Here is an 11,693-nt window from a genome sequence, read left to right on the forward strand (position 1 = left end):
CATTTAAATAAGCTCAGTCAGTACAGCAAACAGTCAATCTGTGGCCGCATGCAGTTAATCCACATGGCATCTTATCCCACATTGATCTGTAGCAAAAGCATATTTTTTCATTAGGCTTTGCTGCTGCTCACGTGCTTAACTTTGACAGTATGACCAGTGTCATTGGTTTCACTGTGTCTTAACACACAGGGAAGTATTTGCAGGATTAGGACTTTAAACCTCAATCTTAGTACAGTACATGCCTGCATCTGGCACATTCACAAACTCCAGTGACTCCCATTGCTCAAAGTGAGAGAAGTTAAATTGGTGTATAGTTATTTGTAAGGTCAAAGCCTTAGTAAACTGCTTGAGGTGAGAGGTGTGCCATATTCTATATTTAATAATGAGCTGTACTTGCTATGCTGATCACTTAGGGAGCAGTGTATTCTATTTTTGATTGGGCTAACATTACCATTACTTTATCTCAAGAGAGTGCAACTTACAATTTGTTTTCCACTGTAAATGGTTATCTTTATAAATTCTAAATGCACGTTTCACTAGTATTCTCTTCAAACAACTTAAATTCACAGATTCTAAAAATGTCCCTTTCAGTCAAGTGTCCCTTTCAAATGTCAAGCCACTGGAATGACCTTGAAGAACAACGTGCATAAAGGACGTGGACTCATCAAGAAGAGGGAATTCAATCCCTTGGTCAAGTGAGTATTGTGGAACTTGCTGCAAATTGTTCCCCAACTAATGCCATGAACTGGTGTGTCCTGGTTCCAGCAGAGATAGGGTTAATTTTCCCAAGGAGCTGGCCCAGCTATATTGGCTATATGGGCACGACCCATGCCCAGTCTATAGCTGGGGAGCTGGCTGGAGTAGGGGGTGGGAAGTCACCACTTGGAGTGGGCTGGGGCATCCAGGGTCTGTTTGGTGAGTGGTAGTACATTAATCGTGTTTTGTACATTCCTCAGTATTATTGTTGTTGTTTTCCTCCTTTCTTCACTGTTCTGTTAAACTGCCTTTATCTCAACCCATGAGTCTTGCCTTTTTCTTCTGATTCTCTCTCATTCCACAGCTGGGGGGGAGGTGAGCGAGTGGCTTCTTGGTTCTTTGTTGCCAGATGGAGCTAAACCATGACAATGGACCTTTGGGCTGACTCAGTATGGTTATGCCTTTTGCTGAACTCTGAAAAAAAAAAATAAAATCAAGGGACATTCCTTACCATTCCACTTACATAAGTGTTATAAAACATAATTTTGAATGATAGTTACAATATTATCTGCTATGAAAAAAATGCGTAGATATTTTCTAATTAAAACCACACAAATCAGTAGTGGCAAAGATGTGTTATATTATCATCTAATCCATCCTACCAATATACAACATACTCTGATTTTTCTGTGATTTGTCCAATTTAGTTTAAAATATTACTGCAATATAACATAGGAGAGTCTAGCACTGGTACATCTAACTGGTATCCTAGAGAAATAAATAAATTTTTAAAAAAATTATTGAAAAATAAAAATTCACCGAAAGCATCTGGAAATAACTGGAGGGACATTAAATCTTTTAGGAATAGGTCACATATCTAAAATAACATCTTTTCCCCCTTCTTTTTAAATGACTTTCAAAAATAACAGCTTAGGCACCAATAAAAGCACCATTGAAGAAATTCAGATAATCATATACTATCTTGTTTAACATTACCTGTGTTTTCCAGATATGTGGAGCCCACCTCTGGTACTTGGGAGCAGAAAGTTGGTAAGGAGACATTCTCTTAAAAAATAAGGAAGTGTTGCCAACAACACAATTTTAACAGGGATTGTTATTACAGGCACTTAGGCTGCATAATTGCCCTAAGAGAGGAAATCATCTGCTGCTAAGAAACAAAGAAACCTTAGCTATTAGTAGCAGCCCTACTAGCTGATGTACATTGCTCTGAAAAGCTTTCCCCATCACTTATATAAGTGTATTTGATAACCTCAGTTGCAGGCTATATTCAGTTTTCATTTCAGTAAATAATGTGCCCATGGCAGATTAAAATATTACTGCAAAAGCTTAATCGATAGCTTGTCAAAAGAACTGCTGCTTCTTAAATTTCCCCCAGTCTTCTGATTTTCCCTATAGCTTCAGACAGTTGTTGGAAATCTATTCATTTTATGATTTTAGTGGATAAATGGTTGATTCAGTTTAGATAAATCAGCTGGGCAATGGGGAGCTCTAAGAGAATGGGGAAGAGGGCCCTTTCCCTGGGGAAGGGGAGAAAAGCTGGTTGGCCTGATCACTTCAGCAGCCCTGGGGCTGAAATACCCCTGCGGCCATTGCACCTTTAGCATATGAGAGCAACAGCTGGTGACATATTTGCTATCTTTCTCCTGTTTTCACTTCATCTCCCAGCAAAGAGGTACTGACTTTGTCATGGCAGAAACCTAGACAGGGTAACCAAACCTTATACAGGTTCTTGCAAAGCCTGGAACAGCTCACCTGGCCCTTTCTGATCCTACACAAGGAAGCTATATGGATACACCTGCATATGAGGACTCTGCAGCAGCAGAGGTAGCATTACAAGATGCAGGCCTAAGGGGAGGGAAATGCAGGTTTGGAAGGTGGGGATACAGTTCTTGCAAAATGTCCTTAACCAGCCAAGGCTTGAGAACTAACATCAGCACTTCTGGAAGAAGAGTGTGCTCCAGAATCTTCTCTGCAGGGCCCTCCTGGATCTGTCCTGCATGGACTTATTACCACAATTAACACTGCAATTTGCTTTAAATGACACACCACAGTAAGTGCAGTGGGTTGACCCTGGCTGGACACCAGGTACCCACCAAGCTGCTCTATCACTCCCCCTCCTCAGCTGAACAGGGGAGAGAAAATATAATGAAAGGCTCGTGGGTCGAGATAAGGACAGGGAGAAATTGCTCACCAATTACCATCATGGGCAAAACAGACTCGACTCAGGAAAATTAATTTAATTTATTACCAATCAAAGTCAGAATAGGATAAAGAGAAATAAAACCAAATCTTAAAAACACCTCCCCCCCACCCCTCCATTCTTCCCGGGCTCAACTTTACTCACGATTTCTCTACCTCCTCCCCCCGAGCAGCACAGGGGGATGGGGAATGGGGGTTGCGATCAGTTCATCACACGTGTTCTCTGCTGCTCCTTCCTCCTCACACTTTTTCCCTGCTCCAGTGTGGGGTCCCTCCCATGGGAGACAGTCCTCCATGAACTTCTCCAACATGAGTCCTTCCCACAGGCTGCAGTTCTTCACAATCTGCTCCAGCATGGGTCCTTTCCATGGGGTGTGCTCCTTCAGGAATGGATTGACGGATTGCCCCAGCGTGGGCTCCTCTCTCCATGGCTTCACAGGTCCTGCCAGGAGCCTGCCCGCCTGCTACCAAAACCTTGCCACGTAAACCCAATACAACCCATTGCTCAAGAAATTTAAAATGAAACTTTATACATAACTAAGTACAAAACTGCACTCTCAGAAATATAGACAGTATGACTGGTCTAGCTGGGATGGAGTTAACTTTTTTTATAGCAGCCCGTATTGCTGTGCTTTGCATTTGTGCCTAAACCAGTGTTGATAACACACCAATGTTCTGGCTATTGCTGAACAGTGCTTGCACAGGGTCAAGACTTTTCCTCTTTCCCACTCTGCCCTGTGACCCACCACCCTCCTCTAGTGAGTAGGCTGGGGGTGGGAAAGAGGTTGGGAGGGGATACAGTTAGGACAGCTGACCCAAACTGACCAAATGGATATTTCATACCATATGACATTGTGTCCAGCAATAAAAGCTCAAGAAAAAGGGAGAGGATGGGGAGTCATTTGTGGTTATGGTGTTCATTTTCCCAAGCAACTGTGATGCATGCTGAGGTCCTGCTTTCCAGGAAGAGTTAGTTAGTTAAAAACTGCCCTCAGATGAGGACCCATACAACCCTGCCCCCCCCATCCCCACAGAAATCATCTACCTAAGAGCTGCACACACCTTGCCTTTTACTTCATACTCTCTTTTCTGCATTTAAAACTCCCTCAACAACCTCCTTTTCTTCCTTCCAACTCCCAGCACAGCAACCAGCACATCTACTGTAACACCTGCCACCACAGACCTTCAGATACAAAGCCAGAAGCACCATCACTCCATGATTCTAAAAAACATGACACACGAGTCCTGTACCTCCTGCCATGTCACTAGGCTGGCTCATGTCCTGGCAATCCACCTTTATTGTTATTTATGATTAATCTCAGTCTCTCTCCCAGAGCTCCCTGATGTGTCCCACCATGCCGCAAAGCAAGCCAGTCTATGAAGACCACATAGCATGGCTAGGACGTAGGTCCTGTAGAAGAACTTAAAGCAGTATTTGCCAGCTCTAAGAACCCTTAGTGCCACTTTTGTTTCCTGGGAAGGTGAGGTATGTGGGTGTTATGGTTTGAGAAACCCACAACATTTTATTGTCGTTTAGACAATTATTCTATCACCTGATGACCCCTCCCCACCCGGGAAAGGGAATCGGGGAAAACAAGGAAACATGAGGGTTGAAATATAAACAGATTTAATAGGATAAGACTAAATAATTAACATTAATAATACTAAAGAACCAGTATTGATCCCGATACCAATATAAGATATACAAGGATTATACTCAGACAGTTATGTCAGTAGGAAGCTGTACACTCCCAGCAGTGGGCAGCAAATATCGGACACTGCGAGCACTATGGCTTCAGGAGGAAGGGAAGGCCTCAGGGGTCCAGCACAAGGGTAAGAAGTTCTCAGGATCACAGCCATCAAGGAAGAGAGAGAGCTTCGCAGCAAGCTTTCTAATTTATATTGAATGTTATGTTCATGGTATGAAATAATCCTGTTGGCCAGCCTGGGTCAAATGCCCAGGCCTCGTTCCTCCTCATCCCTGCACCTGGCGAGGCTCGAAAACACTGAGACCTTGAATCCCACATAGCCTAGCTGGCTACAAAGTAAATATTTTCACAAATTCAGACACTAGAGTCTTCTAAAAGTGGAGTTTCCCAAGCATTAGAAGAGAAATTAATCATGTGTCACTCAACCCAGGACAGTGGAGCACAGAGTTCCCAGACACAAGAAGTCACTGTTCCCTCCCTCCAGCTCCACCTGACATAGCACTCCAGGCACTTGGTGAGTCTACCAACATCACCCAAACAACTGTCCCTATGTCCTGGTTTGAGGTAAAACAGAACCAACTTTCTGTTCAGTAATTTTACTTTGCAGCTAGGCCTCTTCTAACTCTCTGAAATTAACAGTATATTGTGCCAAAAAGGGTTCATTCTTGTGTAAGGGATAATAGAGGATGGTCTGAGTGAGACACAACGGAAAATTACTAATTGAACCAAACCCAGTATACATGTTGGGAAAAAGGAACTCAGCACTGTTGTTGCAAAAACTATGTGCGTATCCATTAGAATCTGACCTTCAAAGAAGAAAACAACAAGAAGGGAGTGCAACAATGTGGTCGCGTATAAGAAAGCTGCTGTTAGCAAAGCTGGATCATGAGTCTGGTGAGGCTCACTGCATGCGCTGGCCACATGTGCAGCGACTCTAGCTTGTACTTTGCCACTCAATCCGGTGCAGGATATAAGAGGGCTGTCTCGGGGTGGAGGGAGAGAGAGATGTGAGTGCACTTTGAAGATACAGGGGATGCCCTGAAGGCGCTGAGCCTACCTCCCTCTGCCATACCGATGTGGCTCCTCGTTATCCTGCTGCTCAGCGGTGCTACTACAATCTATGGGGTGGTAAGACTCTCTGAAGTAACTTTTGGGACATTTGGGAACCACTTAGCAAGGCTTCGCAATAAAGCTGAATTAACTTTTTTTTTCTCTGTAGCAAGGCTTCACAATAAAGCAGAGTTAACTTTTTTTTTCTTTGTGTGGGCTCTGGTTTGTACACTGGAATCTCTCCAAAAAAGAACCCGTTACAGTTCTTAGAGTGATAAAACCAATGTTTATAGTTAATGCCAAGGAATGGTACGCAGAGAGGCTCTTGCTTATACTTATTGCTATAACAACCAAGGTCAGCTAATTTCATTAGTTGCCCCGTTGGAAGGTCAGAAATGGAAAAGCATAGAGGGGTCCCACCTGCAGGGAGGAGCGGACAGGACAGGTGACCCAAAACTGACCAACAGGGTATTCCATCCTATCTGCCCCATGCTCAGTATAAAAGCTGAGGGATCAAACGGACAGCCCTCTTTCTTCAATGGCTGATGTCCAAGGATGACCCTGTCTGTTCATCTTCCTTTGATCCTGATCCGTGTGTTCCTGAATCCAGCTCTGGAATCCAGTTCTCACCTGTCACTGAGTCCAGCCTGGGGCTTCCCCAGTGCCTGCCAGTGACATCATCCTGGGAGCTTAATACAGTTTTGTATATACTGTATCTATTTCATTATTTCCTTTATATTTTGTTATTAATATTTCATTAGTTTAGTTTCTTCTAAACTCATAAATCTCTCTATCTCTCCTCCTCCTCCTCTCCTTGGAGCAAGAGGTAGGGGAGAGCGTGTGAAAGCAACAGAAGATTGGTGAGGAGGATTGTAAACACGCTCAAGTGACTCACATCTGGGATACTGGGAAACACATATATCACACTAATTGTTATTCAGTCTTGGGTGCTTGCAAGTAAAACACTTGCACTTAGGTAATGTAAGTCTGCTATGGACTCAGGGACACCTTATCTAGCCGCTTGAGAATCCTGGCCTGTTGTTGAAGAAGATCAAAGCACCCTTTTAAATACCAGAGAGAACAGGGAGTCCGCACATGCTCTTGCTAACAAGGACTCTCTCGCTGCCAAGGGCTCTTGCTAACAAGGAGACTCTCTCACTCCGCGGTGCCCACGGTCCCTGCTTGTGTGCCTCTGCCTGGGTGTTGCTTTGGAGATCCCCCGGTCTGTGAGGTATCAAGATTAAACTTGTTCTTTGCTGTGGTTTTGTGGTTGTTCCTGCATCCTGCCTACATCTGCTCACACAGAGACCATCTGTTGTCTCGTCATTGGCCAGTTCGGCCCAAACCATGACACCCTGCCAGTCAGTAACACCTGTGTGCACTGTCTGTCTTTAAGAACTGTATAGTTACTCCTTGCACAGTTTTATACCTAAGCATGGAAAGATGAAGTTTACTTGTATCAGTAGATATCAGCTGTTAATTTTTTGCAACGTTAAATAGCATTGATCATTAGAAATATTTGCAGCACTACATAACTTACAATTACAGTTGCCTTTGGTTGCAAAGCCCTATTAATAACATTTCCAAGCTAACTTGGGTTCAATACTATTTGTGTTACACTGTAGCTGAATTGAGCCAGAATGGATTTCAGTAGAATTATATGGGTCACTAAAATAAGAAATATCATACCTCTCATGAAGCACAATGTACCATTTCCTAGGACTATTGGAGAGGCCAAGGTCAGCCTTCCATCTTCTAAAGGCAACATCCTTACAATGGTATTTTGGTGTTGCTTCATTAATTGCACTCTTGCTGTGTAGAATGTTTATTCCATAAAGGCTGGAAGGTTAAACTTCCTACCAGGTACAACTACCTATGCTTATGGCCTCAGGCCAACTGGTCACTTTATTTTTCCACTATACTTTGTTACACCTACTTGAGAATTTCCTTCTATCTTACTTAGTCATTTGTTCAAACTACTCAAGGCTGTAACATACTGCTTATACCTTACATAAAAGTTGATTTCAGGACAGTTCACTTTAATCTGTTCTTGGCTGTGAGTACAGATTAGGCCCCAAGCAAAGAACAAAATTCTGCTTAACTATAAAACCATTGAAAATAAAAAGCCTGTATTCACTCATGTAAAAATATAAAAAACATAATAAAGCATCCAGACTTGATATTTTCTATGTACCAAGGCAATTGCCTTAAAATCAATTTCTATTAGTGTCTACCACAGCTCCTGGAGCAGTTTTTTTTCTTAGCTGTATGCAACTTTTCTCAAGATCTTAGAGCAGAGACCAGTTGATGAGCATAGGTTAAGTAGAAAAGCAGGCTGCATAGCAAGTCTTTTTAAGTGCAAGAAGTAATGTTTACAGATCTGAGTCAAGTATAATTTTTTGTTTCAGACTCTGATTACGTCATCATGATACGGTATCATATCACATTGTAACAACTGTGGAACAAAACTAAATACCCAAATGTTGTGGTTTAGCCTCAGATGGCAACAAAGAACCACACGGTTGCTCTCTCAACTCCCCCACGGCCATGAGGGAGAATCAGAACAAAAAGGCAAAATTCATGGGTTGAGACAAAGGCAGTTTAACAGAACAGCAAAGGGAATAGGAGAACAACAACAATAAAACTGATAGAGGAATGTACAAACATGATTACAATACCACTGCTCACTGACCAGACCCAGGACTCCCCAGTCCGCTTCCAAGCATCAACTTCCCATCCCCTCCCCAGGCCAGCTCCTGACTACAGACAACATGGCATCACATGATATGGAATACTTATGTCCCTGTCAGAGCCTGGGGAAAATTAACCTTATCTCCCCCCCCCCCCCCCCCCCCCCCCCAGAACCAGGACACCAAACAACAGAAGATGTTCCAGTAATGCTAGAATTGAATTTGAACTTCCCTTATCAAGAACAACAGAACACAGAGTAAGCAGTTTTCCCAGAAACTGTAACTGTTTAAACTACTCCATGCAGAAATGACAGTAGCATGTGTGGAAAAGTGATCAATCACTGCAAAGCAGCTTAGAGGAAACATAATTGTGATAACTGAATATTTTTAGCATCTATCAAGGAAGTGAATAATTTAGCTTTTACAGTCTCTGTGATTCATTAATATGCTATTTTAACACAGACTATACACAGAAATTGGAAATAAACTGCTAGGGATATTTTCCCTTTTAGCATAAGGGAAGATCAATTCATCTATATTCACTTTCTGTGACAGGATCTCCAAGAAAGGCTACATGATCCTTATGTTGTTTTGAGTTTCATTTGGAGTTGTCATGCAATTAAGCGACATTAAACTGTCAGCTGGAATGACAGCTTCTACTGCTGCAACATAAGGCAATCAAACAGCAGCTTATGACAAGTGTGATGTTTGTTTACTTTTGGCTGGTTTTAGATTTAACTACATCATTCTAATCAAAACAAGTGTTACATTTGTTTGACATCTTGGAGTTGTCAAGACCAGCCCATGTTTAAGTTGCTTCTGTCAAGCAGCAACACAAAGCTCTGAATGAGTCAGTGTCACAATTTAACCCTAGCCAGCAACTAAGCACCACACAGCTGCTCACTCACTCCCTCCCCCAGCAGGATGACAAGAAGAGAATTGGAAAGGTTGAGATAAGAACAGTTCATTCCAATAAGCAGCTGTTTGCAAGAGGGTGAAAGGTTGAATTATCAACTTGGAAAGCATTGGTCTTCATTCAGTTGGCCCAGGAGTAGTTCCATTATTATTGAGTATGTCTCAGACCCTAGCATTGATCAAATCAGCATCAATATTTTTGATGTGTTTTTCCTACCCAGTAGGAAAAGTTTGTTATGAAATCTTCAATAGCAAATACTTCATTAAAAATTATTGCATTATTAAAGTAGTTTTACAGAGTGGCCCAGAGGCCTGTTGATGGAATATTAGAGACTCTTAAGCAAACAGACTTCAAGTATTTGAACTCTTCTCTCCGTTTCGTAGACAGCACCAACAGTTCTAACTACAATATTCTGTTCAGTCCTGTAAAGTTTTGGCCCACTTCCCCACCTTCTCAAACAGCTCCATTTGACCAGGAAACTTTCAATACTCTTCAGTTCCATGATATGTCAGCCTCTGCTGTCATGGCCTACCAGGGCTCACTACTCAAGTGAGCAGTTATTTTCCCTTCTCCTCCATAAGAGCCCACTGCAAGCCAGTCTGAGTGACTAATCCAGTCTCTTGACCAGGCTAATGCATGGAAACAGCAGCTTGTTGCACACTTCTGTGAACCAATATCACATTGAGAACGTAACAGAGATTTCAGCCTCCCCAGCACACTGGATCACCATCAGTCAGCCAGGGTGATGGTTGGCACCCAGTCATTGACATTTTGTCTTTCTTCACAAAAGTAGTTCAGCTTTTCTAGATCTGGGTCCTTCCAGCCATCTTCATTTGGGTTCTGCCAGAAGGAAGAGTTGCACACCATGAGTACTGCCTGTCAGCTGAAGTCATCATAGTATTTACAGAGGCATTAGCATAGGAAACAAGGTATTTTCAGCTAGTTTCTGCCCAATATGCAGGAAGCAGAAGTGTTACTCTTGTGGGCAACAGGGGAAATCCTGTTACAAGAAGCATAGCCTATTACTACTCAGCTAGTTCACTCTATAGTGAGTGCAGAGTCCCCTTTCCTTGCCCAGAATGGCTTTAACTACCAGGAGGAGATCAGGCCACCTCTGTGAAAGGCTCTACCTGCCCCTAGCAAAGAGGCAGGCCAAGAAAACACAGCCCTGAAGGGCAGTACAGAGCACCCCATGTTTCTCAGGGGATACCTACCATGATGAGGATGTAGTGGAAGTCTCATGGCTCCCAAAACTCCTCACTGGGCCCCACAATGGCAGCCAGCTTGGGCACATCAGTCACACACACAATGTCATTCTCACAGCAGAAAGCCTGGATCAGGGTGAAGTGGATCTGCATGGCAATGTCCCCCTCATCAATGGCCAGCACACAGAAGGCTATGTTGTCTGAATCGCTGCAGGGGGAAGGACAACAGGCACATTGCGTCCACAGCCAGCTCCCCCGTAGCCTGAGCATCCCGCTACTGGCAGCGGGATCCCACACCACTTCCTCCCACCATACTCGCACATTCATCAGCTTGGCCGATTCGTAGACACCGGCAGCAAGGCAGCTGCGGCACTGCGCCGACAGCAGCGGTTCATGGAGTGCTTTGCCGGCATCCTGCACCCTACAGGCCAGAAAGCGGGGCAGAGAGTCAGCGCGGCGCCACAAGGGGGAGTGGGGCAGAGTCAGCGCGGCAGCTCCACAACGGTTGCACACCCACCCCCTCCCCATCCAAAGCCTGCTCGCCACTGAGCCGTAGCCAAGACACACCAGTCATCGCTTTCGGGACATGTTCCTGCCAGTGGAGTTCCTTCAGCATCATAGCTGCAAATACCCCACAGGCACAACTACCAGTAAAACCAATCACACACACACACACACCCCTCCTCCTCAAACACTTCAAAACCACCATGAACCATAACACTAGAGGTAGGCAGTCATCCTATTTATAGCCCACATGGCTGTCACAATTGTTCCTGTTGGGAAGCCATGTGGGGAGGGAATGACAACAACATTGCAGTAGGGTAGCCACTGCTTCTGTTGTGGTGTTACCAGGCAAACAGCGGCACACACCGCCCCAGTGCCCACGCTGACAGGCCCCACATTAAACATCTAAACATTAAATACTCAGTATGCCATATTTGTAAGTATGCATTGCCTTTTTTTAAAGGGCACAAACTAGTTTTATGTCAGTTGCAAATACAGAACCATAGGGTTGGAAGGCACCTCTGGAGATCATCTAGTCCAACCCCCCTGCCAGAGCAGGGTCACCTAGAGCAGGTTGCACAGGAACACGTCCAGGCGGGTTTTGAATGTCTCCAGAGACGGAGACTCCACCACCTCTCTGGGCAGCCTGTTCCAGTGCTCTGCCACCCTCAAAGTAAAGAAGTTCCTCCTCATGTTTAGGTGG

General features: G+C 44.0%; 1 pseudogene; it reads right to left on the bottom strand.

Moving 5' to 3' along the window:
- Window positions 1-10,010: 10,010 nt before the first annotated feature.
- Window positions 10,011-11,105, bottom strand: LOC141735587 (growth arrest and DNA damage-inducible protein GADD45 gamma-like; annotated as a pseudogene).
- Window positions 11,106-11,693: the final 588 nt, after the last annotated feature.

Source organism: Larus michahellis, chromosome W, assembly GCF_964199755.1.
Source record: "Larus michahellis chromosome W, bLarMic1.1, whole genome shotgun sequence".
Lineage (NCBI taxonomy): Eukaryota > Metazoa > Chordata > Aves > Charadriiformes > Laridae > Larus > Larus michahellis.